This window comes from Somniosus microcephalus, chromosome 6 (assembly GCF_052327205.1).
Source record: "Somniosus microcephalus isolate GS21.2 chromosome 6, FLI_Smic_1.0, whole genome shotgun sequence".
In the NCBI taxonomy this organism is placed as follows: Eukaryota; Metazoa; Chordata; class Chondrichthyes; order Squaliformes; family Somniosidae; genus Somniosus; species Somniosus microcephalus.
The window spans coordinates 48849316-48873821 of record NC_140992.1 but is presented as its reverse complement, the minus strand read 5'-3'; the positions used below and the strand labels follow the sequence as shown (position 1 = coordinate 48873821).

The 24506-nt window shown below is 46.8% G+C and overlaps 1 long non-coding RNA gene across 1 annotated transcript in view; it reads left to right on the top strand.

Annotated features, from left to right (window-relative positions):
* LOC147115692 (uncharacterized) overlaps positions 1–23586 on the top strand; it is an 89196-nt gene extending 65610 nt beyond the window's left edge. Inside the window, exon 3 of the long non-coding RNA XR_015078668.1 lies at positions 23402–23586. This is a non-coding gene — a long non-coding RNA (uncharacterized LOC147115692). The remainder of the gene's footprint in view (positions 1–23401) is intronic.
* The last annotated feature ends 920 nt before the right edge of the window (positions 23587–24506 follow it).

Here is a 24506-nt window from a genome sequence, read left to right as displayed (position 1 = left end):
TGACTCAGCCAGTTAAGGCCCATGAGACAGGACTAGAGAGAATTCAATTCTCGATATTAACTCGGGGACCTCATACAACCATAAGAAAGTATGGAATGAGAAAAAGCTATGGTGGCAAGTTGTGGTGTCATAACTGCCCTCAGTGCCCTGGGCGAGGGATTGGTTTGGTTTGGTTGTGATGCCCTCATGTTGTATAACCTGCCAACACTCATTCTCTAGACTAAATATAACCCTAACCTAGCATAAATCAGTACCTTCAAGAGAGAACAGAGTAAATTGAAGGTGGAAAACTGCCATTGGGTAGAAATCATGATACAATCTGTTCTTTCATGAATTCTGCCCAATCTGTTTAATCTCTTGAAGAAAGGCTCAGAAAGGTTTCTCGCTGCACCTTCCCCATAGGTAGATCAGGCAAGACTTCAGAATAAGCATCTAATATCACGTACTATATTATTTGTCTGTGACTGTGACATCTTTGCATAAAAAGCTGCAGTTACTGGAAATCTGAAATAAAACAGAACATGCTGGTAGTACAAAGCAAGTCCACCAGTTCTGATGAAGGTTTTACATCCAAAATGTTATCCTCTCTTTTCATTTTTAGATGCTACTGAATCTGCTGTGTATTTCCAGTATTTCTACCTTCCCTGGAATGACTTTTCTAAGATTTCCTGGACATTTCATCCAGCTTTGAAATGTCTCTATATTACTTATCTTTATATTGCTTAATATTAGACCTAAGATATTATCCAATATTTTAAGATATTAATCAACACAGCATTAATTATTTAAGTTGTAAGATATTCCACACATACAGCATCAAGTGCTTCATTGAGTGGACTTCTAGGCCTCGATTTTAACTCAGGTGCGGGCAATTGTCGGGTTCCCCGAATTTCGTGATTCCCACATGAATCTAAATGGATGTGTGAGATTGATGCAATTTTAACTCAATTGGCCAATTGATTTCCAACGTGTGGGAAGCCTTTGCAAATGGGTTTTTCATGACTGCAAGTCCCCTCCGATGACATCATCATTGCTGCTGCATTTAAGGTCCACAGCAAGCCTTGCTTCCTCTGCAGGCTTCCAAGCTTTCCCCTTATGATGGCACAGGAGCCTGCAGGAACAATGGCCAGCGGGAGGGCAAGAGCTGCGCCTAAATTTGATGAGGCATCACTGCAAGCATTGTTGGATGGGGCTAGGGCCCATAGGGAGGTCCTGTTCCCTTCTTCAGGGAGGAAGAGGCCTCCCAGTCAGACCAAGGCTGTGTGGCTACAGGTGGCTGGGGAAGTCAATTCCTTGGGGCTCACACGGCGCACCTGGATGCAGTGCAGGAAAAGATTCCATGACCTTCATCGCACTGGAAAAGTAAGTATGAAGCTTCCATCACCCTCAATCTGATCCCCATTGCCTTTCCTCACCAGCACTCAGCTTTAGCAATCTCTTCCTCCACATCCCACTTGACACTCACATCCATGCAACCTTAACCATTCCCTCTCTCTCTATGCTCACATTCACCTAACTATTCGACCATGCAGCCCTCACACTTCCTATCACTCTGATGCTTTGAACACAACTGACAACACACAGGGAGGGCCCTTGGTCTTGCAACCTCACTCCAGCTTTGTCTCCTTTTAAGTATCTATGCTATGCAATCTCTACACTCACTCCTTCATTCTCACTCAACCTCCACTTGTCTCCCTCATTGCAGGAGAAGAGAGCTCACAACAGGAGAGAGCGAGCCAGGACAGGAGGAGGGCCACCCTCATTAGCCCAGTTCACCCCCTGGGAGGAAGCCGTCCTGGAGATTGTCAGGGCTGATACAGATGCAGAAGTTGGGGAAGGACACAGGTGCATCCCCGCAAGCTGGTGACAGAATAGTTTTCCATCTCTCTCATTGACATTGCATGAGTCGCTGATAATGATTCTGAAGCTACATCACATGGACTTATGATCATCTGCAAAATGCAATGTGCATGTAACCTTGGCATCACATCTCTAACTTTTTCCTTGACTCCCCCACAGGACCATCGAGAGCCCCCCTCCCCACTGTGCAGGAGGAAGAGCCTGAGATTCCAGACTCCTCAGAGGAATCTGCAACCTCTGAGGGCGCAGCGTCAGCAGAAATAAGCGCACCCAGCACCAGCGCAGACACTCACACCTCGGGGGGACCTTCAGGACATAGAGTAGTGTTGTCACCTGGTGTATCACAGCTCACAAGTGAGCATCAGCAGATTGTAGAGACAGGGACAGCAGTGGAGAGTCCTCGTCGGAGGGCGCAGGACTCTGCCAGCTCGGCTCAGCTGCATGTCGACCCTCTGCCTCTGGGTCCATCCGTAAGATCAGAGGTGATGGAACTCCATGCACAGATGCAGGAGTCTCTGGCAGGTTTTGTTTCCAGGATCGTTGCGAGTGTGGAGCGAATGGAGGAGTCCATAGCAAACATGAGCAGAGCCTTTGTGGAGTCAGTGACTCATGAACGCATGAACACGGAAAGGATGGCTACCTACGTGGAAATGATTGCTGCCTCCGTGGTAGAGGAGAGGAGGGCTACGGCCATGGAGGAGGTTAGTCGCCAGGGTATGGAAAACATGGTGAGTGTTCAGAATAGAATGACATCTCTTGAGGAGCGATGGGCATCTATTGAATAGAGAAACCAGACCTTCATGGAAGTCCTTCTGAGTAGGACTGCCATTGCAGATACGGGTCCCCATGGCCCCCCTGATGTGTGTTGTGTCTCAAGTGGTTTCATACCCTTATCTATATAACAATTAAGAAGGACTCCGGGGTAGGGAGCTTAGTTAATGGCCATTTTATTTACAATGTGCTTCTTCACTCAATGCACTACATTTCCCATAGTGCATTGCAAATCACCACTACGATATCCCATGTGGGACAATTCTAATACACATTCAAAATACACAACATATTTCCTCCCGCTTAAAATAGAATGTCCACAAAACAGAATAACTGAAAATGACTATAACTTTGGAAGAGAGGGTAGACTGCCTCTACATTCCGCTAACCCTGGGGATTATTCTGCCCCATGCACACAAGTTAGCACTAACTGTAACTAAGGTGCTCTGGAGGCTGCCTTTTTCTTTGGGGGTAACGCCTAGTCTCAGGAGCAGGCTCTGGCTGGCTCTCCCGTGACCCTGCAGGCGTGGCTTCCTCCCTCGATGGCACAAGAGTGGATGGTGCCACCGTCTCGGGGTCGGACGACCAGTCCCTGCTGGAGCCCCCAGCAGGTCCTTGATCCTCTGTTTCTTGGGTTACCTGTGGCGACTGTCTTGGCAGTAACTGGTCTACATGCCATCTCCATGTTCGGTCGTCTCCGGTGCGGACTCGGTATGAAACGGGGCCCGTCTTTTGAATGACCGTAGCCAGGACCCACCGCTCCAGGGTGGTGTAGTTACGCGCGAGGACTTTGCCCCCCACCACAAAGTGTCGTTCTTTGGACCTCTGAGCTCGTCTGCTGACTTGATCCTGCTGATTGGCGTGCACCACTGCTTCTGTGGACGTTGGCCTCAGCAGGTCAAGGCCTGTCCGTAGCTGCCTTCCCATGAGTAGGTAAGCAGGAGATGCACCAGTCGTAGCATGAGGCGTGTTTCGGTATTTCAGCAAGAAAGCATTCAGGCGCTGCTTTAGAGGAGCATCACTTCTTGCCGCTTTCAACGCGCGTTTCAGCGTTCTGACAAGTCTCTCCGCCAATCTGTTCGTGGATGGATGATAAGGCGTGGAGAACGTGTGCTGGATTCCATTGCTCTTGAGGAACTCTTCCATCTCCTGGGATGTGAACTGTGTTCCATTGTCGGTTACGATCTGCTCCGGCAGACCAAATCGCCTGAACATCTCTCTCAGCGTCTCGATGGATTTCTCCGTAGGGGTAGTGGACATTACTGCAACCTCCGGCCATTTGGAATGGGAGTCCACCGCGACCAGGAACATCGCTCCTTCCACTGGTCCCGCGAAGTCCAGATGGATCCGTTGCCACGGTGTCGCCGGCCATTCCCATGGGTGCAATGGTGCTGCTCTTGGCGTATCCCTGGTTGTCTCGCATGATGGGCATGATTTCGCTTCAACTTCAATTTCATGATCCAGCCCGGGCCACCAGAAGTAGCTTCGTGCCAGCTCCTTCATCCGGACAATACCACAATGTGCTGAGTGCAGCTCGTTGAGGACATGTTTCTGCAGCTTTGGTGGTGATGGTGAGGTACTTCTGTGAGTCCTCTTCTACATGCACCTGCAAGTAGGCTTGGCATAGATCAATCTTGCTAAACTTCTGACTGCCTGCTAGACCCACGAAAAGATCTTCAATGATGGGGAGGGGGTACTGTTCAGCTGAGAGCACTGGATTCACTGTTACTTTGAAATCTCCACATAAGCGAACCGCGCCGTCACTCTTCATCACTGGTACCACGGGTGTGGCCCACTCACTGTGCGAAACCGGCACCAGGACCCCTATCTTGACCAGACGCTCCAGGTCAGCCTCCACCTTTGGTCTGAGGGCATAGGGAACGTTTCTGGCATTCAGGTATCGTGGCTGGCTGTCAGGCTTCACCTTGAGTTTGACCGTAATCCCCTTCATACTCCCCAATTCTCCGTCAAAGACAGCCACATGCTTTGTCAACACTGCCGCTAGCCCCGCCTCTTCGACTGACACCGCATTCACTTTTTTCCAATCCAGATGAATTTTCTCCAACCATGGCCTGCCCATCAGGGATGGATAGTCACCCTTGACCACGTAAACTGGCAGCATCACGGTTTGTCCATTAAGCTCCACCTTGACCTCCGTCTTACCCAGCATTGGGACTGTTTCCCCAGTGTAGGTCTTTAAGATGAGCTTGGCCGGCGTCAGTGATAGGTGGTTCAGTTTTTCTTTGAATAGCTTCTCTGAAATCAAGGAGACAGCGGCCCCCGTATCCAGCTCCATTTTGACCGGTATTCCCTCTAGTAGTGGAGTGACTCCATAGCCTGATGAGCCTCCATTCACCGTTAACACATGGAGATTCAGCTCCCCATCAGAGTCTGTGTCACTGTCTTCCTGTTCTTGTTTCACCATGTGTAGGTTTTTCTTTTTAGAACACCAGTTAGATGTGTTTCCTTGTTTGTTTTTGAGTGTCTCTGTGTAGGATTGTTTGTTTTGCCCTTTACACACACGTTCAATGTGTCCTTTCTTTTCACATTTCCGACAGGTCAGGTCTTTACACCAGCAGTCAGATGGCTGATGACCTGACCTTCCACATCTGTAACTCTCTCTGACGCCCCTTGCATGCTTATCCGGTGTAGCTGCTACCCTGTGCACTCTTGTTGCAGCCCCCAACAGCTGTGCATCTTTAGCTGCTAATTCCATAGACACAGCGAGCTCCACTGCTGATTTAAGCATCAGTTTGTCAGTCGTGAGCAAGCGCTTCTGTGTTGCTTCACATCTTAATCCACACACAAACCTATCACGGACAGTGTCATTTAGAGTTTCACCAAACTCACAATGCTCAGTTAGCTTCTTTAGCACTGCAACATATTCGGCTATGGATTCACCCTCCCCTTGGTTTTGTTTGTGAAACCTGAACCTCTCGGCAATCAGCAGCGGCTTGGGTGCGAAATGTGTTTCCAAAACTTCCACAATCTGATCATATGTCTTAGCGCCGGGCTTATCCGGGTGCATCAAACTCCATAACAAGCCAAATGTTTTTGCTCCGATCACACTGAGGAACGTCGCCACTTTCACGTCATCTTTAATGCCATTTGCAGTCACGAAAAATCCGAAACGCTCTGTATAAGCACTCCATTGCTCCGCCGTTTCATCAAATGGTCCAAACGCTCCGGTTAGCATAGCCAAGATTGTTTTCTTTTTTTTTCTTTACAGTCCTTTTCCTCCACTTTTTAATTTATTTTTACAGTCCTTTTCCTCCACTTCGTTTCACTGTATCATTACTCTCCCCCTTCTTATTTGTGTAACACACGAACCGCCACCTTTACGAGGCGATTGCATCAGCACTAAACTGCGGGTGCGCCATTAAGAAACGACAGGAACTTCTTACTTTAAACATCGCCAATTCCAGTGCAAAGTGATGCGCAAGTCTGTCGTCCTCGTCGCCAGTTTTGTTGTGTCTCAAGGGGTTTTATACCCTTACCTATATAACAATTAAGAAGGACTCCGGGGTGGAGAGTTTAGTTAACGGCCATTTTATTTACAATGTGCTTCTTCACTCAATGCACTACATTTCCCATAGTGCATTGCAAATCACCACTACGGTATCCCATGTGGGACAATTCTAATACACATTCAAAATACACAACAATGTGCAGTAAGGTGCTCTCAAGCCACTTGCAGGCGCGGAGGGGGAGCTGACCCATGAGAGGGAGGTTGGTGGCAGGCCTCAAGGAAGTGGGGGTTCCTCTCCAAGCGCTCACACTTCCATACCACTGCAGAGCCCTCGGTCAGAGCCCTGCCGGAGTCCACACCCAAGTGAGATAGACGTCTCAACCCCTGCACAGCCGCAGGAGCAGCAGACTGCTGACGAGCCCTCACAGGCTCGCCACCCCAGAGGACGCCCACCAAAGGTGTCGAGACAGGAGCAGCAGGAAAGTGAGCAAAGGGCCTCCACATCTGCTGAAGCCACAGGGGAACCACTACGTAGGAGCACGCGTAAGAGGAAAATAAAGCACAAGTAGTCACAAGGGTAGTCACTTGGATGAAATGTTGTGTATATTGTAAAAATGCCATCAGTTGGTTCTTGTGCATAAAAATTCTGATGGCAACTGTTGCGGTTCTGGCGTGTGTCATTTCGCGAATGGGGCTTTCACATTGAGGGCTTAGGATTACTTGCAGTTGTCAGGATGCTGGTCAAATAGCTAGGAATCCGTAGGGTTTGGCCATTGTCGATGCTCAGGTAAGAAGTTGCGAGGCAAAAGAGTTTGATTTACTAGGCTAAGCAAATCTGGCCAGGATGAGTGCATTCCTTGCATCCCGGGCAGCAATGTTCTCGCGTAATGCTGCCGCTGGTTGATGGGCCTCTGCAGGATGCTCGTTTTCACCCTCCTCCTCCACCTCCTCATCATCATCATCATCATCATCATCTGAGGAGGGTATGTGAGGAGCCACTTGGTCCTCAGGAATCTGCAAGCTACGACGCTGTGCCATGTTGTGGAGTGCACTGCAAACCACGACGATTCTGGAGACCCTGGCTGCTGAGTACTGTAGGGCTCCACCTGATCTATCCAGGCATCTGAAGCGCATCTTCAGCAAACCGATGGTTTGCTCGATAATGGATCTGGTGGAAATGTGGCTGGAGTTGTAGCGCTCCTCAGCTTCGTTGGCTGGCTTCCTCAACAGCGTCATTAGCCAAGTCCTCAGGGGATAGCCCTTGTCTCCAAGTAGCCATCTGTGAAGTTGGTCTGGCGGCCTGAATAGCGGAGGCACACTAGACTGGCGCAGTATGAAGGAGTCATGGCAACTGCCAGGGTACTTGGCACAAACATGCAAAATCTCCTTCTTGTGGTCACACACCAGCTGAACGTTAAGGGAGTGGAATCCTTTGCAGTTGACAAAAATACCTGGATTGCGATGGGGTGCCCTAAGGGCCACGTGTGTAGTCAATGACGCCCTGCACCCTTGGAAAGTCTGCCAGATGAGCTCATCTAACCACTCGCGCCGTCACATTTGCGTGATCCCTGGTGCAATGGCTGTAATTGTGCACGAGGGCAAAGAGAGCATCGGTTACCTGCGTGATGCAAGTGTGTGCGACTGACTGGGAGATGCCGCTGATGTCTGCTGATGATCCCTGGAATGAGCCTGAGGCAAAAAAGTTGAGTGCGGTGGTGACTTTGATGACCACTGGTAAGGAGTGTCCACCTGGTCCTGTGGGCAGCAGGTCTTGCTGTATCATTGCGCAGATGTCAGTCACTACCTGTTGCGAAAGTCGGAGCCGCCTTTGGCACTGCTGCTCAGTGATGTTGAGGTAGCTGACCCTGTGTCTGTAGACCCTGTTTGGGGGGTATCTCCTGCAGCGACGGGCTTCCATGCGCTGGCCCCTTCTGGCCTGTGCTGCCTCAGGTGGGTGAGCAGCAGCCTGTCGCTCCTGCTGCTGTTGCTGGTGCTGCTGTTGTTCCTGGTTCTGCTGCTGCCGCGCCTGGTGCTCGAGCTCCTCTAATGCCAAGGAGGGAAGGAGAAAAATGGCTCCCATGCTTCTGGCATATGCCTCCACTGAGTGAGGGTGGCGAGAGGGGTTTCCCAGGAGTTCACACTGGAGATGTGTGTGAGGCTCCAACCTTCCACAGGTGTGGTTAAACCTGGTAAAAATTGCCCCAGGCCTGAAACAACAAAGTCCTGCCACCTGTAAATGATGACTGATCAAATCTCCTCTTTAATGGTTGACCTGCAGCTGATAGTCAGCAAGCCAATAATGCTCACGCCAGGTTTCACAGGCGTGATCCCCACCAGGCATGTTTTACGTGGGAAAAGGGTTAAAAATGCAAGGGCCTGTTAAAATGGCATTATAAAGGCCAATTATTGCTAATTAAGGGCCTTAAAGACCAGTCCCGCCTGTTGGAGGCGGGACTGATTCGGGACCACCAGACACACCTGGGTTAAAATGGCTCGGGGTCGGGAACCAGGCGGGGGGGGGTCCCGTCCCGTCCCGTCCCGCCCGCCAGTTTTAGTGATTTTAACCCCCCGCACGCCTCAAAGCCCGCCTCACGGCTCAGTTAAAATTGACCCCCTAGTGTTAACGGAGATCTGATTTGTTGTGTTCTTTATGCTCCAAGATAAAAAAAACGATCTCGCTTTCAGAAGGCTTTGTGACTTAATGCATGCATGGTGTGGTACTGAACCATAAAGATCAGAAGGTCCAAGGTTCAATCCTCAGTCTGTGGTGAATTAGCTGATCCCAACATTTGGAGCGCTGCAGCTGACCTCAGTGCTCCTGGAGTACAGAAGGAAAAGAAATCAGCCAGGATTCTTGCTCCTGACTACTGTCCAGTGACCCCTGCTGGTACAGTGTACATATGGATGGTGGGGAAAGATATGACCAAGGCCAGGTTGAGCTGTGATTCTTCTATGGTGAAATAGCCTTCTGACACTCAAGGGTTAACTTCTGAATGCACATTTTGGTGTGGAGTCCTGCCGCTGTGAGTGCATCGCTGCAAATGATGGGCTGGCTCCACTTGATTCTCAATCACTGAAGGGTCCACGCTAGATGTGTGCAATCATAAAATCACCCTTTCACTGTCAAAGCCCATCTGTCTATTCAGGTGGATGCAAACGATTCCATGACACTTTTTCAAAGAAGAACAGGGAGTTCTCTAGTGTTGTTTAATAAAAATGTACCAACATTCATCCTTAAACCAACACCACCAAAACAGATAAACTGGTCATTCATTTTGTTGCTGTTTGCGGGAACTACCAGTGCATAAATTGACTGCTGCATTTTTCCGCAAAATAACAGTGACAACATTTTAAAAAGTAATTAATTGGCTATGAAGCACTTTGAGCCATCCCAAGGTTGTGACTTTCTTTCTATCTTTCTTTCTTTCTCCACATAAACAATTGCCACTGAGTGGGAGGTACTGGAAGACTGTTATATAACCTATGAGTATTCTAATCAGCACAATGCAGGTACAAGGTAAATCCAATTTATACACCAGTGAAATTCCTCCTTTAAGGAAAAAAAAATTACATTCTCATAAATTTGGTGTTCCTCCAATTTTGTCAGCAGGCAATTCATTACAGAGGAAAACAAACATTTTCTTTTTTATTAAATGAACTTTAGGGCCGTCAAGTGTCAAAAATATGCCTTCAGTTAAGATTTTAATTGATTTTCTATTACAACATTTAATGTTGTTCATTCATTCAAAGGAGGCAGAATTGTTTCAAGGATAATTTTTCTAAAAGAAAATTTACAAATAAGGTGGTGCGTTGTACCATATTTGCACATAGATGGAAAATAACAGACTAGCTATGAATAGCGGACTCAACTTTTGTTAGTTTTAACAAGGCTTGGCTTTATATTCACTTAAATGACTGTGGATCCACAGACTTAGATTTGTTGCAAAATTCGAGCAAAATTTCACAAAAATAGTGTTTTGTTGACAATTTGTGGCACAATCCCAAACAGAGGTATTACAGTATTGGCATTTTATTGCTGTAAGTTTCCTGCATACCAGAAACACACAATGATAAAAAAGGGTAGAGCTGCAGCTATAGGCACAGACGTACAACGTGGACATATTGCTGTAATTTAACATTCAATGGGAGATGTGGTGCAGCAAATTCTTAAGCACATGTTATTTACCAATGCAAACTGACTCTTTGCAAACAATTTGGGGCATTAATCTGCAAGCCGTCATTCTGGCAGTTAAACCAGGATCACACCAGCCAGTGCCCTCCAGTGCTGAGTCCTGCCAGATATTGTGGGGTCAGTGGGAGGGCACCTTGTTAGCACAGAGCCAGCGAGAGCCTGTGCCAGTACAGTCACGACTCAGGCACCTGCCTACACCATGCTGACAGAATCTGCATTACCCAGCAGCTATCTGGTGGGGGCGATGTCCAGGAACCCACCCCCTCCTGGAGGCCCCATTCTGCCCCGCATGGAAGTGATGGGCAAATCCATTAGCGCACTTGTGGACCAAATCATGATGCAGCGTCTGATGGCTGATGTCTCAGCTTCCATTGCAGCACAAGCAGAAACCACTCAACGTCTGGGTGCTGCAGTGGAAGCTCAGACTTCTGTCATGCAAGCTCAGTCTGCTCTCATGCAGGCTCAGCATCCTGCCACGCCAACACAGGCAGCTGCCATCATGGATACAGTTACCAGTGTTGAAAGAGGCTTGCAGGGTGTCACAGTAGTTCAGCAATCTGTCCTCCAACAGATTACTTGGATTGCTGAGGCGCCACCCCGGGGGGGGGGCGGGGGGGCGGGTGGCTGTAGCTCCATGGAGCACAAACCTGCTGTCCTCTCTCAAGATGACAGCATTCCTGCTCCCACCACTGTCAGCCAACCAGCCCGGACTGCTGCCGCCCATGCTGAGATGGTGCAGTCTGAAGCTGGTGGTGGAGGAAGTGAACGTTTAAGGTGGTGGATGGGGTGCCAATCAAGTGGGCTGCTTTGTCCTGGATGGTGTTGAGCTTCTTGAGTGTTGTTGGAACTGCACTCATCCAGGCAAGTGGAGAGTATTCCATCACATTCCTTACTTGTGCCTTGTAGATGGTGGAAAGGCTTTGGGGAGTCAGGAGATGAGACACTTGCCGCAGAATACCTAGCCTCTGACCTGCTCTTGTAGCCACAGTATTTATGTGGCTGGTCCAATCAAGTTTCTGATCAATGGTGACCCCCCAGGATGTTAATGGTGGGGGATTCGGCGATGGTAATCCATTGAATGTCAAGGGGCAGTAGTTAGACTCTCTCTTGTTGGAGATAGTCATTGCCTGGCACGTGTGTGGTGCAAATGTTATTTGACACTTATCAGCCCAAGCCTGAATGTTGTCCAGGTTTTGCTGCATGCAGGCACGGACTGCTTCATTATCTGAGGAGTTGCGAATGGAACTGAACACTGTGCAGTCATCAACGAACATCCCCACATTTCTGACCCTATGATGGAGGGAAGGTCATTGATGAAGCATGGTTGGGCCTAGGACACTGCCTTGAGGAACTCCTGCGGCGATGTCCTGGGGCTGAGATGATTGGCATCTGTCGATGACACCTTCCATCACTTTGCTGATGATTGAGAGTAGACTGATGGGGCAGTAATTGGCCGGATTGGATTTGTCCTGTTTTTTGTGGACAGGACAAACCTGAGCAGTTTTCCACTTTGTCGGGCAGATGCCAGTGTTGTAGCTGTACTGGAACAGCTTGGCTAGAGGTGATTAGTTGACTTTAGTATGTAATATTGGATGGTTTGATATATAAATTTGCATTTGGAATGTTGGTGAATGGGGAATTGGGGTTGCGTTCACTGGTACCGAAGTCGAATTAGTCGATCGCGGACAGCACGGCCAGAAAGAGGCTTTGTTGGTTGCCTCCTCCCATCCTCCTTCTCCTCCTCCTCCTCCTCTTCCTGAGGATAGCGGTGGTGGGGGGGGTTTGAAAGTGGGATAAAACTGGAAAATTCCTCTCTGACCCCCTTAGGCAATTGATACTAGTCCAGAAGATCACATTGGCCCTTATTTATGTTGCTGAATACCAACCTCTTGTACGAGGTGATCTCTGCCCCAGTCAGAAACAGCTCGCTTGAAGGTATTCAGCGAAACAGCGTTCACCACATGAGCTGGAAACCTGTTCCACAGCTCCACTATTCTCTGGGAAAAGAAAAACCGCCTAACATACAACCTAGCTCTGCCCTTACATAAATTGTAGGCATGGCCCCGGTCCTCCTTCACCTATTCAGTTGGAATAATTGGTCTACATAAACATAGTCTAGTCACTTCATTATTTTGTAAACCTTGATCAAATCAGCCCAAGTCTGCACTTCCTCTAATGTATGAAGACCCAGCTCACTGAGCCTCTCTGGGGAAGTAAAATGTTTTAAACCGGGAATTCATCTTGCGACCCTCCTCTGCATGCTTTTCAAAGCCTCAATATCCCCCACCATTTGAGGCGGCCAAAACTGGGTACAATATTCTACCAGAGGCCTAACCAAGGTTTTGTACAATGACAAAATAGTATGCTTTGTTATATAGTGAATTGTCCTGTGAATACACCCTGGCATCCTCTTCACTTTAGCTATAGCTATAGCTAAAATATTTTTTAAAATAACAGAACACAACTGTTAAAAACAGCTGTGTTTATTGACAGGTGGACTAACTGTACTAACGTATGTCAGCCGTGGCTCAGTTGATAGCACCCTCGCCTCAGAGTCAGAAGGTTGTGGGTTCAAGTCCCATTCCAGGGACTTGAACACAAAAATCTAGGCTGACACTCCAGTGCAGTGCTGAGGGTGTGCTGCTCTGTCGGAGGTGCCGTCTTTCAGATGAGATGCTAAACCGAGGCCCCGTCTGCTCTCTCAGCTGGACATAAAAGATCCTATGGCACTATTTAGAAGAATAGCAGCGGAGTTATCCCTGGTGTCCTGGCCAATATTTAGCCCTCAATCAACATCACTAAAACAGATTGGGGGGAAAATTGAGTCGCACCCCCTTTGGGCGCTAACTTCGGGGTACTACTTTTAGTGCCCCGAAAAAATTAGCGCCCCCGCGGCCGAGATTCATGTTAGCGCCCCCAGAGGGAAACGGGGTGCTATTGGAAGCGCCCCGCCTCCCTCTTGGGGCGCTTCCAGTGAATATTGTGGCGCTGCAGTATGTCGCGCCACAGTACTGCAGGCCTTCCTCCCCTTATTAAAGGGGAGGGGCCTAGCGCAGCGCGACCCGGGGCCCAGCTGGGCCACCAGGGATCCGAGTGCCGGCAAAAGAGCCCGGCACTCAAGAGAAGTGCCGGGCTAACAGAACGCAGCCGGCACTCCGTGGAGGAGCTTCAGAGGAGGCCGGAGACGGCAGAGGGGGCAGGTGTTGGCAGGCGGCCAGCAACAAAAATGGCCGCCCGGCACCTTCCCTTTAATTAGCGCCGCTCCAACTGCAGGTAGGCCCCCTGACCCCGTCGGACATAGCGTCCGCCGGTCAGTCAGGGGTGCTACTGAAGATCGCGGCCGGAGCGTGAGCGGGACGCTGCACATGGCAATGACATCATCGCTGGCAGCACAGCGCCGCAGGGCGCTAACAGTGACTGCCGCCGCTAAGCTCCCGCTGAATTTCGCGGGAGGCGTGGCGGTGCCGCACCCGGGCGCTAGTTGCTTTGCACACTGTTAAACAGGAGGCGCAAAGCAACCGAATTTTTACGCCATTATCTGGTCATTATCAAATTGCTGTTTGTGGGAGCTTGCTGTGCGCAAATTGGCTGTCGCATTTCCTACATTACAATAGTGACTACACTTCAAAAGTACTTCATTGGCTGCAAAGCACTTTGGGACGTCAAGTGGTTGTGAAGGGCGCTATATAAATGCAAGTCTTTCTTTCTTTAATCTTGATTACAGTATATTTGAAATGGTTTCCTCCTGTATCCAGGGCAAGCACACTTAACTGACTTATAAATTAAACTTTCCAAACAAAATTATTTTTTTAGTAGCTTTCTATTGTATCAAATACCCATGAATTAAATAATGACAATCTGTGGGATCATATGCCATCTTGTCATCTGGTGATAGACCATATAGCACTCTTTTGAGCTGCTTCTCAGAGATACAATGTTTAATACATAATGAAAGTTATCAATGGAGTGCCTTTCCCAGACAAAGGCTCTATAGCCTTGGTGAACCAATTTGAGCAAGTTGTTTTGGCATAATTCAAAGTTTTTGGTTAGGATCTCTACAGCAGGCACATCGTGTCAAGTCTTCATCTTTCTTATGTATGAAGGTGCCTCACCATAAAATCATAGAATCATAAAATGATACAGCACAGAAGGAGGCCCATCATACCTGTGCCGGCTCTTTGAAAAAGCTATCCAATCACTCCCACTCCCCTGCTCATTCCCCTTGGAGCTGCAAATTTTCCCTCTTCAATTATTTATCTAATTCCCTTTTGAAAGTTATTATTGAAACTGCTTTCACCACCCTTGCAAGTAGAGCATTCCAAATCATAACAACTCATTGCATAATTTTCTTTTTCCGAATGTCACCTCTGGTACTTTTGCCAATTACCTCAAATCTGTGTCCTCTGGTTACCGACCCTTCTGCCACTGAAAACAGTTTCTCCTTATTCAAAACCCTTCATGATTTTGAACACCTTGGTTAAATCTCCTCTTCACCTTCTCTGCTCTAAAGAGAACAACCCCAGTTTCTATAGTCTCTACACATAACTGAAGTCTTTCATCCCTGGTACCATTCTAGTAAATCTCCCTCCCCAAGGCCTTGACATCCTTCCTTAAGTGTGGTGCCCAGCAATGGCCACAATACTCCAGCTGGGGCCTAACCAGTGTTTTATAATGGTTTAGCATAACTTCCTTGCTTTTGTACTCTATGGGCTGGATTTTGATACTGGAGGCGTGTAGGAGGCGGGACTACAACTTTCGGGGTTGTAGTCCTGCCTCCATCGAGTTGTGGCCAACCCACGCGATTTTCACTTGATTGACCTTGTTGAGCCCGCCCAGCGGGCTCAGCAGGCCAATTAAGGGCCACCCGGCAACAGGTGACGTCACAGATTGACATTTCATTTGTCAAGTGCTTTTGACAGATGAAATATCAGCGTTTGACAGCTCTTTGAAGCTGTCAAACACTGACAATCTGTACTCCAAGTTAATTCCTTCCTCTCAGGCTGATTTAGGGCTCTCTCCAGAACAGAAAGCTGAATGCTGCAACTTTTGACAGATCACGGCCATTCTGCTTTCTGTGCCGGTGAGATGAGGGACTCCTGAGACCTGAAGGAAGGAAGGCTGTAAAGGTAAGTAAATGTAAGTAAAACTTCTTTAAACACTTTACACACACCAAACACACTTACCTCTGCACTCATGCACCCATCACTCACCTGAACACCGGACATCTCGACCCCTCCAAGCCCTTCAGCCCGACGGTCCGCCTCGCTAACTTGGTGTGGTTTGGAGCCATCGGGAATCCCACACTTCAGGAATAAAAATAGGGATTAGGCTAAAAACTGCCTGTTAACTACCCGTTAACAGGCAGTTAATTGGCACTAATCCCCTTCCCGCCTCGGGGAGGCGGGTCCCAGCACAGGTCAGGTATCCGCCCCCTTTGAAACTGGCATGGAGGTGGGTTGGGGGCGGGATGGGTTCGTGCCCTCCGATTTCGCGATTTTAACCCCCCACATGCCTCCAATCCCACCTCCACGGCCCAATGAAAATCCTGCCCTATGCCTCTATTTATAAAGCCAAGAATCCCGTATGCCTGTTTAACAGCCTTCTCAACTTGTTCTGCTGGCTTCAAAGATTTGTGTACATACACCCCCAGGTCTCTCTGTTCCTGCACCCCCTTTAAAATTGTACCATTTAGTTTATATTGCCTGTCCTCATTCTTCCTACCAAAATGAATCACTTCACACTTCTCTTCATTAATGTTCATCTGCCACGTTTCAGCCCATTTCACCAGTCTGTCTATGTCCTGCTGAAGTCTCTTCACTGTTAATTACATTACTGAGTTTTGTGTCATCTGAAAACTTAGAAATTATGCCCTGTATACCCAAGTCCAGGTCATTACTATATATCAAGAAGAGCAGTGGTCTCAACACCAACCCCTGGGAGACACCACTGCACACTTCCCTCCAATCTGAAAAACAACCTCTCACCTCTGCTTTCTGTCCCTTGGCCAAGTTCATATCCACGCAGCCACTGCCCCTTTAATCCCACGGGCTTCAATTTTGATAACAAGTCTATTATGTGGTACTTCATCAAACGTCTTTTGAAAGTCCATATACACATCATGAACCGCACTACCCTCATCAACCCTTTCCATTACTTCATCAAAGAACTCACTGAAGTTAGTCAAACACAATTTGCCTTTCACAAATCTGTGCTGGCTTTCATTTATTTGCTTATATTTTTCCAAGTGCCAATTCATTTTGTCCCGGATTATTGTCTCTATAAGTTTCCCCACCACCGACTTTAGGCTGAATAGCCTATAGTTGCCGGGTATGCCCCTCTCCCCTTGTTTGAACAGGGATGTAACATTTGCAATCCTCCAGTTCTCTGGCAGCACTCCCATATCTAAGGAGGATGGGAAGATTGTGGCCAGTGCCTCCACAATTTCTACCCTTACTTCCCCCAGCAAGCTAGGATGCATCCCATCTAGACTGACTGAGTGACATTTCTACTCTGAGCGCTGCCAACCTTTTAAGTACCTCCTCTTTATCTATTTTATCCTATCCAATTTCTCTACTATCTTGTCCTTTACTGTGACAGTGGCAGCATCCTCTTCTTTATTAAAGATAGATGCAAAGTATTCATTTAGTACCTCAGGCATGCCCTCTGCTTCCACAAGAAGATCTTTTTGGTCCCTAATCAGCCCTACCATTCCTTTGACTACCCTTTTACTATTTATATGTTTACAAAAGACTTTTGGGTTCCCTTTTATGTTAGCCGCTTATCTATTCTCATACACTCTCTTTGCTCTGATTTCTTTTTTTAGTTCTCCTCTGTACTTTTTGTACTCAGCTTGGCTCTCCATTGCATTATGAGCCTGACATTTATCACAAGCCTCCTTTTCCTGTTTCATTTTAATCTTGATTCATCCAGGGAGCTCTAGCTGTGGATGCCCTTCCTTTCCCCCTCGTGGGAATGTGTCTAGTCTGTACCCAAACAATCTCCTCTTTGAAGGCCTCCCATTGCTCCTGTGTCTGGGAGGTTACTGAGGTTATCGTGCAGCAGAGAATCTACAGAATTGAATTAAACTCCTGCGTCACCTTTTCATGAAATTGTTGACCAAGAGGGACGTTTGTAGTGAAATAATAAGCATGTGTCTACCCAACACACTTACAATTTTGCTGCAAATAGCAAACAGAGGAACCCCCCGCCCCCCCATCTCCCGGTGTTTTGCCTACCTGCACATGTTTAACGGCTGCTTCCAGTTTTTCAACATGCTTTGTAAATCTTGCCTGTGTTTCGGCCTTCAAGATGAGGCAGTGGGAGGGAGGACCTGTAGATACAATCGGATAGCTTCCTTTTTGCCAGGTGCTTCAGATCAGTAGAAGAAAGCAAATGTCTGAAAGATCAGTCTTCTTTGGGATGTGTGGCTAGACCCCCCCCATCCCTACGTCTGCATTGATGGATGGCTTTAGTTGGCACTGCTTCAAAACGCATATCAGAGGGTGTTTGGGCTTATCCCTATTCCCATATTATTTTAGATTCCAGATGTCTCAACTGCTTTTCAGTATTGTGTGCCAGAGAGGTCCCTAATTCACTTCTACAAACACTTCATTCTTACAGTGTTGGAGCAGATTTGCATATTTTATGCTGTTTTTGTACCTCATTCACGTTTTCTTCTAATTGCCTTTAATTAGCTGGACTGCTGTCACACAAGAGGTTATGCTATTCCTTAGAATTACTTTGGTCCTTAACCATAGAAGCAACAGTGAGATGTCTACTGTGCTATTGTACTGTAAGAAGCTGATTAGTTGAGGCTGAATGCAGGAAGGAAGTCTGGAATTCCCAGTAAAGATATTAAGGGGAATTTTAACTGGAAGCAGGATTTGGGCTGCAGGAGGCCGATGGCTGGCACCAAAGGAAGGCTCACCAGCAAGTTCTTACATCCTGTCCTCATAATTTAACCCTTTAAGCTCTGGTATCATTCTGGTGAATCTCTGCCGTACCCCCTCCAAGGCTGATATTTCTTTACTGAGGTTCAGTGCCCAAAACTAAACACAGTTCTCCAGATGGGGTCTGACCAAGGATCTGTACAACTGAAGCATCATTGGCATACAAGGGAGGAGGGAATAGAGGGTTATGGAGTTAGATGAGGAAGGATCGAAGGAGGCTCGAGTGGAGCATAAATGCCGGCATGGACTGGTTGGGCCGAATGACCTGTTTCTATGCTATATATTCCATGTATTCCAACCTTCTTGAGATAAAGGCCAGCATTTCATTAGCCTTTTTGATTATTCTTTGTACCTTTGCTCTAGCTTTTAGTGATCTGTGCACACGGATACCTAAATCCCTTTCTCATCCACAGTCCCTAGTCTCTCACCATTAAGAACATTTTCCAATTTTCTTTCTTAGATCCACACTTCCCCACATTGAACTCCATCTGACACAGTTTTGCCCACTCACTTACTCTGTCTATTTTCCTTTTGTAACCTTTGCTCCTAACTATAAAATTTTCAATCTTGGATATACAACTCTCTTCTTTCTGCCATGTCATTTATATATGTGGTGAAAAGCTGTGGTTACAGATCCCTGAACATGACTTGCCATATCCCACCAATCAGAGAATGCTCCCTTTATCCCCACTCTGTCTCATACTTCCCAATCAATTACTAACCCATGTCACAAGTTTACCTCCAATTTCGTGTGCTTTGATTTTTGATAATCTCTTGTGCGAAACCTTATCAAATGCCTTCTGGAAGTCCATATAGGCAGCATTCATAGACACACCCCTATCCACCATGCTAGGGTGACCTCCTCAAAAAATTCAACTGGATTAGTCAAGACCTGACTTACCCTTCACAAATCCACGCCGACTCTCTTTGATCAGCTGATACTTATCCAAGTGCTCAGCCACTCTGTCTCTGATGATAGATTCCAGTAATGTCTCCACAACTGATGTTAAACTGACAGGTCTGCGGTTACCTGGATTCTCCCTCCTTTCTGAAATAATGGAGTGCCATTTGCAATTTTTCCAGTAATGACACCTGGAAGTTAAAATGGCCCGAGCCTCATGCTAGAGCCATCATGGTTGCTTCCAGACCACACATGCTGCACTCACCCCCCAAGTTAAGATTGGGGCTTTGATCTATTTAGATCATTATACTACACAAGCAACATGCCATATATTTTGTGCTCTGCCATTAATGTCAAGAGATTCAGCAAACATTAATAAAGAGCATAGCTGTAACATCTCCATTTTCTCATTAGCTCTAAATATTCTTAAATTGTTTCTCATAGATCAATTATATAGACAAAATCAGTCTCCACTTGGAGAGGCAAGGATTAATCAGGGATAGTCAACATGGCTTTGTCAAGGGAAGATCATGTCTGACTAATTTGATTGAATTTTTTGAGGGGGTGACTAGGTGTGTGGATGAGGGCAACGCAGTGGATGTGGTATACATGGATTTCAGTAAGGCCTTCGATAAAGTCCCGCACAGGAGACTGGTCAAGAAGGTAAGAGCCCATGGAATCCAGGGTGCCTTGGCACGTTGGATAAAAAACTGGCTTAGTGGCAGAAGGCAGAGGGTGATGGTCGAAGGTTGTTTTTGTGACTGGAAGCCTGTGGCCAGTGGGGTACCACAGGGATCGGTGCTGGGTCCCTTGCTGTTTGTGGTCTATATTAATGACTTGGATATGAATGTAAAAGGTATGATCAGTAAGTTCGCGGATGATACAAAAATTGGTAGGGTGGTAAGTAGCGAGGAGGGTAGTCTCAGTCTGCAGGACGATATCGATGGGTTGGTCAGATGGGCGGAACAGTGGCAAATGGAATTTAACCCGGAAAAGTGCGAGGTGATGCACTTTGGGGGGACTAACAAGGCAAGGGAATACACAATGAATGGTAAGACCCTAGGCAAGACGGAGGGTCAGAGGGATCTGGGTGTGCAAGTACACAGATCCCTAAAGGCGGCGGAACAGGTGGATAAGGTGGTAAAAAAGGCATATGGGATACTTGCCTTCATTAGCCGAGGCATAGAATATAAGAGCAAGGAGGTTATGATGGAGCTGTATAAAACACTGGTTAGGCCACAGCTGGAATACTGTGTGCAGTTCTGGTCGCCACACTACAGGAAGGATGTGATAGCTTTGGAGAGGGTGTAGAGGAGATTCACCAGGATGCTACCAGGGCTGGAACGCTTCAGCTATGAAGAGAGACTGGGCAGATTGGGTTTGTTTTCCTTGGAGCAGAGGAGGCTGAGGGGGGACATGATTGAGGTGTACAAAATTATGAGGGGCATAGATAGGATGGATACTAAGGAGCTTTTTCCCTTAGTAGAAGGGTCAATAACTAGGGGGCATAGATTCAAGGTAAAGGGCGGGAGGTTTAGAGGGGATTTGAGAAAGAACTTTTTCACCCAGAGGGTAGTTGGAGTCTGGAACTCACTGCCCGAAAGGGTTGTGGAGGCTGGAACCCTCACAACATTCAAGAAGCATTTGGATGAGCACTTGAAATGCCATAGCATACAAGGCTACGGACCAAATGCTGGAATATGGGATTAGATTAGACAGGGCGTGATGGCCGGCGCGGACATGATGGGCCGAAGGGCCTCTATCCGTGCTGTATAACTCTATGACTCTATGAGATCATTGAGGGTATTGATAGTTTTTGCTTATCAATTGCTGGAGCTGTTGTTCCAGTGTTTTCACTTACTACTGTTGGCCTCAATGGATTGGAGACAGTTTTACAGTGCACACATATCAACGCAGAAAGCTGCCAAAGCTTTTGCAACCTTTGTACTGTAACCTTTTATTTCAGACAGTTTGTGCATGTGTGCGTGTATGCACCATATTTGAGGGGGGTGTTGGAATTAAAAGTACTGAAATCCTGCATCATCCCAGAATGGAGTGAAGCTGAAGTGTGAAGGGTTGGGATGCTAACTGCTGCATATCAGGCATCTTTGTGGATGGTGTCTTCAGTGTCTTTGGCTGACAGTACAAAATTAAGCTGACTCTGACTGACCTGTTTTCTGATGTGGAGGTCAGTTATTTTTAGGTCATTGTTTGCTTGCAGCTGCAGAAATTCTCAATCTTCTGGCAGTAGGGCCCATTGGCAAAGGCCTAAGAAAATGTTGCATTCCCACCATCTTGGCCCAGGTGGTGTACTTGGCATGGGTTAACTAAGGAGGAAAAAAATAGGGGAAAAAATAGCTACACTAATGGGGATATGGTTGGGTAGCTTACTTTAGATTTTCCATCCAAAAGAATTTAGCAATATTTGGGGATGAGGTTAGGAGGGGAGCAGTTTCAGTTTTGCCAGAGACTAGGGAGAGGGTGGGGAAATTTTAACCCCACTCCCCAAGACTGGCAGGAGAGGGTCGAGGTGGGGTGGGGGGGGAATGAGGTTAATCGGTTAATGTGAAACCCGACCCCAACCTGCCACGAACGCACCTACTTCCGGTTGAACTGCAGCAGGTTTGAGGGCATCCGAATAACCCGCTCGGGAGAAGAGGGCCTGTGATTATAATATTTAAATGAGGCTCCATTCCTCAGATTTTGTGAACCATTTGAATTTAACGGCTGTGGGCTGGATTTGCCAGGGCTCGGGAAACCTGGCAGCTAAAAGGAGGGGGGAGCTGCCAAATCCAGCAGGTAAGTGCTTTTTCAGCACTGCTTGTGGGCCAAGAGGGGCAGGAGTGCTCCCCCTGGCCTCTGAAGCAAATCTTCTGCCACGATCTGCCTACCCTCCTGCGATCTTCCGACCCCTCCCCCCGCGATTTCTCCCTCCCTCCTTGCTGCCGCTCCGAGCCCCCCCCCCCCCACCATCTTCTCCGATTGTCAGGAACTGTCCCCGGCAGCACCCAGCTGTGGCCTTCTACCGCTGGCTTTCCTGCTGGACAGCGGGCCGGCCTCTCAATTTGGCCAGCTGCCGGGTGGGAAACGGAGTAAAACAATGCTGAGGTCCTGCCGTTAAATTCTTTAGGACCTCCGTGTTCCCAGCATTTCCGGGTTTCCCAGCCGCAAACATGTGCCCCTGCTCCCTCCCCATAAATATCGGGGTCCAAGTTCTGGTGCATAAAACGCTATGTTAATGCAATCAATGTCACCTGTGACATCATCAGAGGTCACATTTTACTTACTTTTACTGTTACAAAAAATGTTTGATTGGCTCAAGGTCAAATAACTATGCAAGTCTTCTATAATGTGATTGCAGCTTAGATGAACTTTAAAAATAAGTTTCCAGGAAGCATTGTATGGAAGTTAAGATGATAAGAATGAGTTTCATGGCTATTAATGCAGACGTAATGAAACCTGAAATTTACAGAGGGTACTTTTCAACATTGGCTTCCTTTTCATCTTCTGGACTGGAGTAGCCTTTGAACAATTCCCACAAAGCAAAAGTAGCTCACCACAAGCCTTCCTGATTTGTATTGTACATTCAAATGTCACTCCCACAGCTGCATCATCACATACAAGACAACAGTTTAATTCACTAAAAGAACTAAGGTGTAGCTGCAACCTTTGTGCTAGGCAGTGCAACTGAAAAGTAGACTCATATTTAAAATATACATTTATTTTGATTAATGTAAATCGGTTTATAAGTAGTAGGAACATAGAAATAAGCCATTCAACCCCTTGTGTTAGCATATAATTTAAAACTTTTTAACATATTGGTACAGGTTATTAATCCCTTATCCGAAACCCTTGGGGCCAGATGTGTTTCGGAATTCGGAATTTTTCAGATTTCAGAACGGTAGGGGTATCTGCAGCTCTTTTTGACATTTTCACAGTGAAATTAAACTCAAAATCACAAAATAACAAAAAATATCAGAGAGCAGCAGACGCACATGTGACTGGTAGCAGCGCTGAGACACAACTGACACCTCACACCTGCGTGGGTCAAGCATCAGCCACGTCGGGTCATGTTTGGCGCCACTCAGGTCATGTCGTGCACACGAGTGACGCTCCACGAAAAAACTTTCGGTTTTCAGAGCTTTTCGAATTTCGGAATTGCGGATAAGGGATTGTGGACCTGTATTGATTTTTACGTAACTCTTTTACATTGACTTTTTTGCCTCTCAATTTTATAAAATATTTTCTTGTTTTTTTAGGTGCCCTCTGCTACAAACTATTCTCCAGCAGGTGATTTGCTGCAAGGGCTTTGTCTGTGCAAATCTGGAACATGCTGTGCGAACGTGCGGATAAATGATTCGCATTCACTTAAAAAAAAATTCACACCAAAAATGTTTTTCACATATTCATCAGAATTCAATAAAATATATGTTAATTTACCCTACTTTAACTGTTATTTTTTCTTTCTAACATCTTGTTTTTCATCGATGTTATTGATTGATGTCATGTGCACCTCCACTATATCCATTTGTGCCGAAGTTCTTTTTATGCTTTTTCTCTCCTGTTTTAATTTTCCTCACTTCTTTTCCTGTTCTCATAACTGACTCTTACATAGTGCCTTTAACTCTTCCTCCTTTTTCTGTGGAGAATAGCCTTGCCACTATTCAATGGCTCCTCAGGTGCTCCATCTATGATCAGGAACTCACAAATAACATAAACTCCTAGCATGGTTTTGACCTTGCGCCAGCAACATGCCTAATGGGGCTTCACAACTCAAATTTAAAGGGATGTGTGCATGGTGGGATTTAATGATGATGATAAGGGCCCGTATTTTCCGATGCCTACGGGTGGGTACGCCCTGTGTACACACCCATAGGGACGTCGGAAATGCCGGTTTCAGGCATGTGAAGCGCATGCGCTGAAAACTGGCATTTCTGATCTGTCAAGAATGCTCTTGACAGATCGGACGCCTGCCCTGGACAAGGGCCTCTGCAGGCAGATAGTTCCGCTTTCTGGAGAACCTCCGCCTGCTGAAATCCCTTAGAAATCTTACGCCTGGTAAAAGCAGGTGTAAGGCCTGATTTTACCAGCATAAGAGTTGAAAAATGTAAAAAAAATATTTTTTCTCTCATTTATAAATGAATAAAAATACTTTTTTAAAAAGGTTAGTTTATTTTTACCCCTGTAAAAAACTTTAATAATTTTTTTCAAAAAATTAAATTTTTGTTTAAAATATAAAATTTAATGTAATTTTAACTCATTTTAAAAACGTGATGGTTTAAAAAAAATTATTTAACGTTTCAGTGTCTTTTTGGGCTAATCTCCATTCATATATTTGACAGGCCTATCTGTCAAGTGTATGAA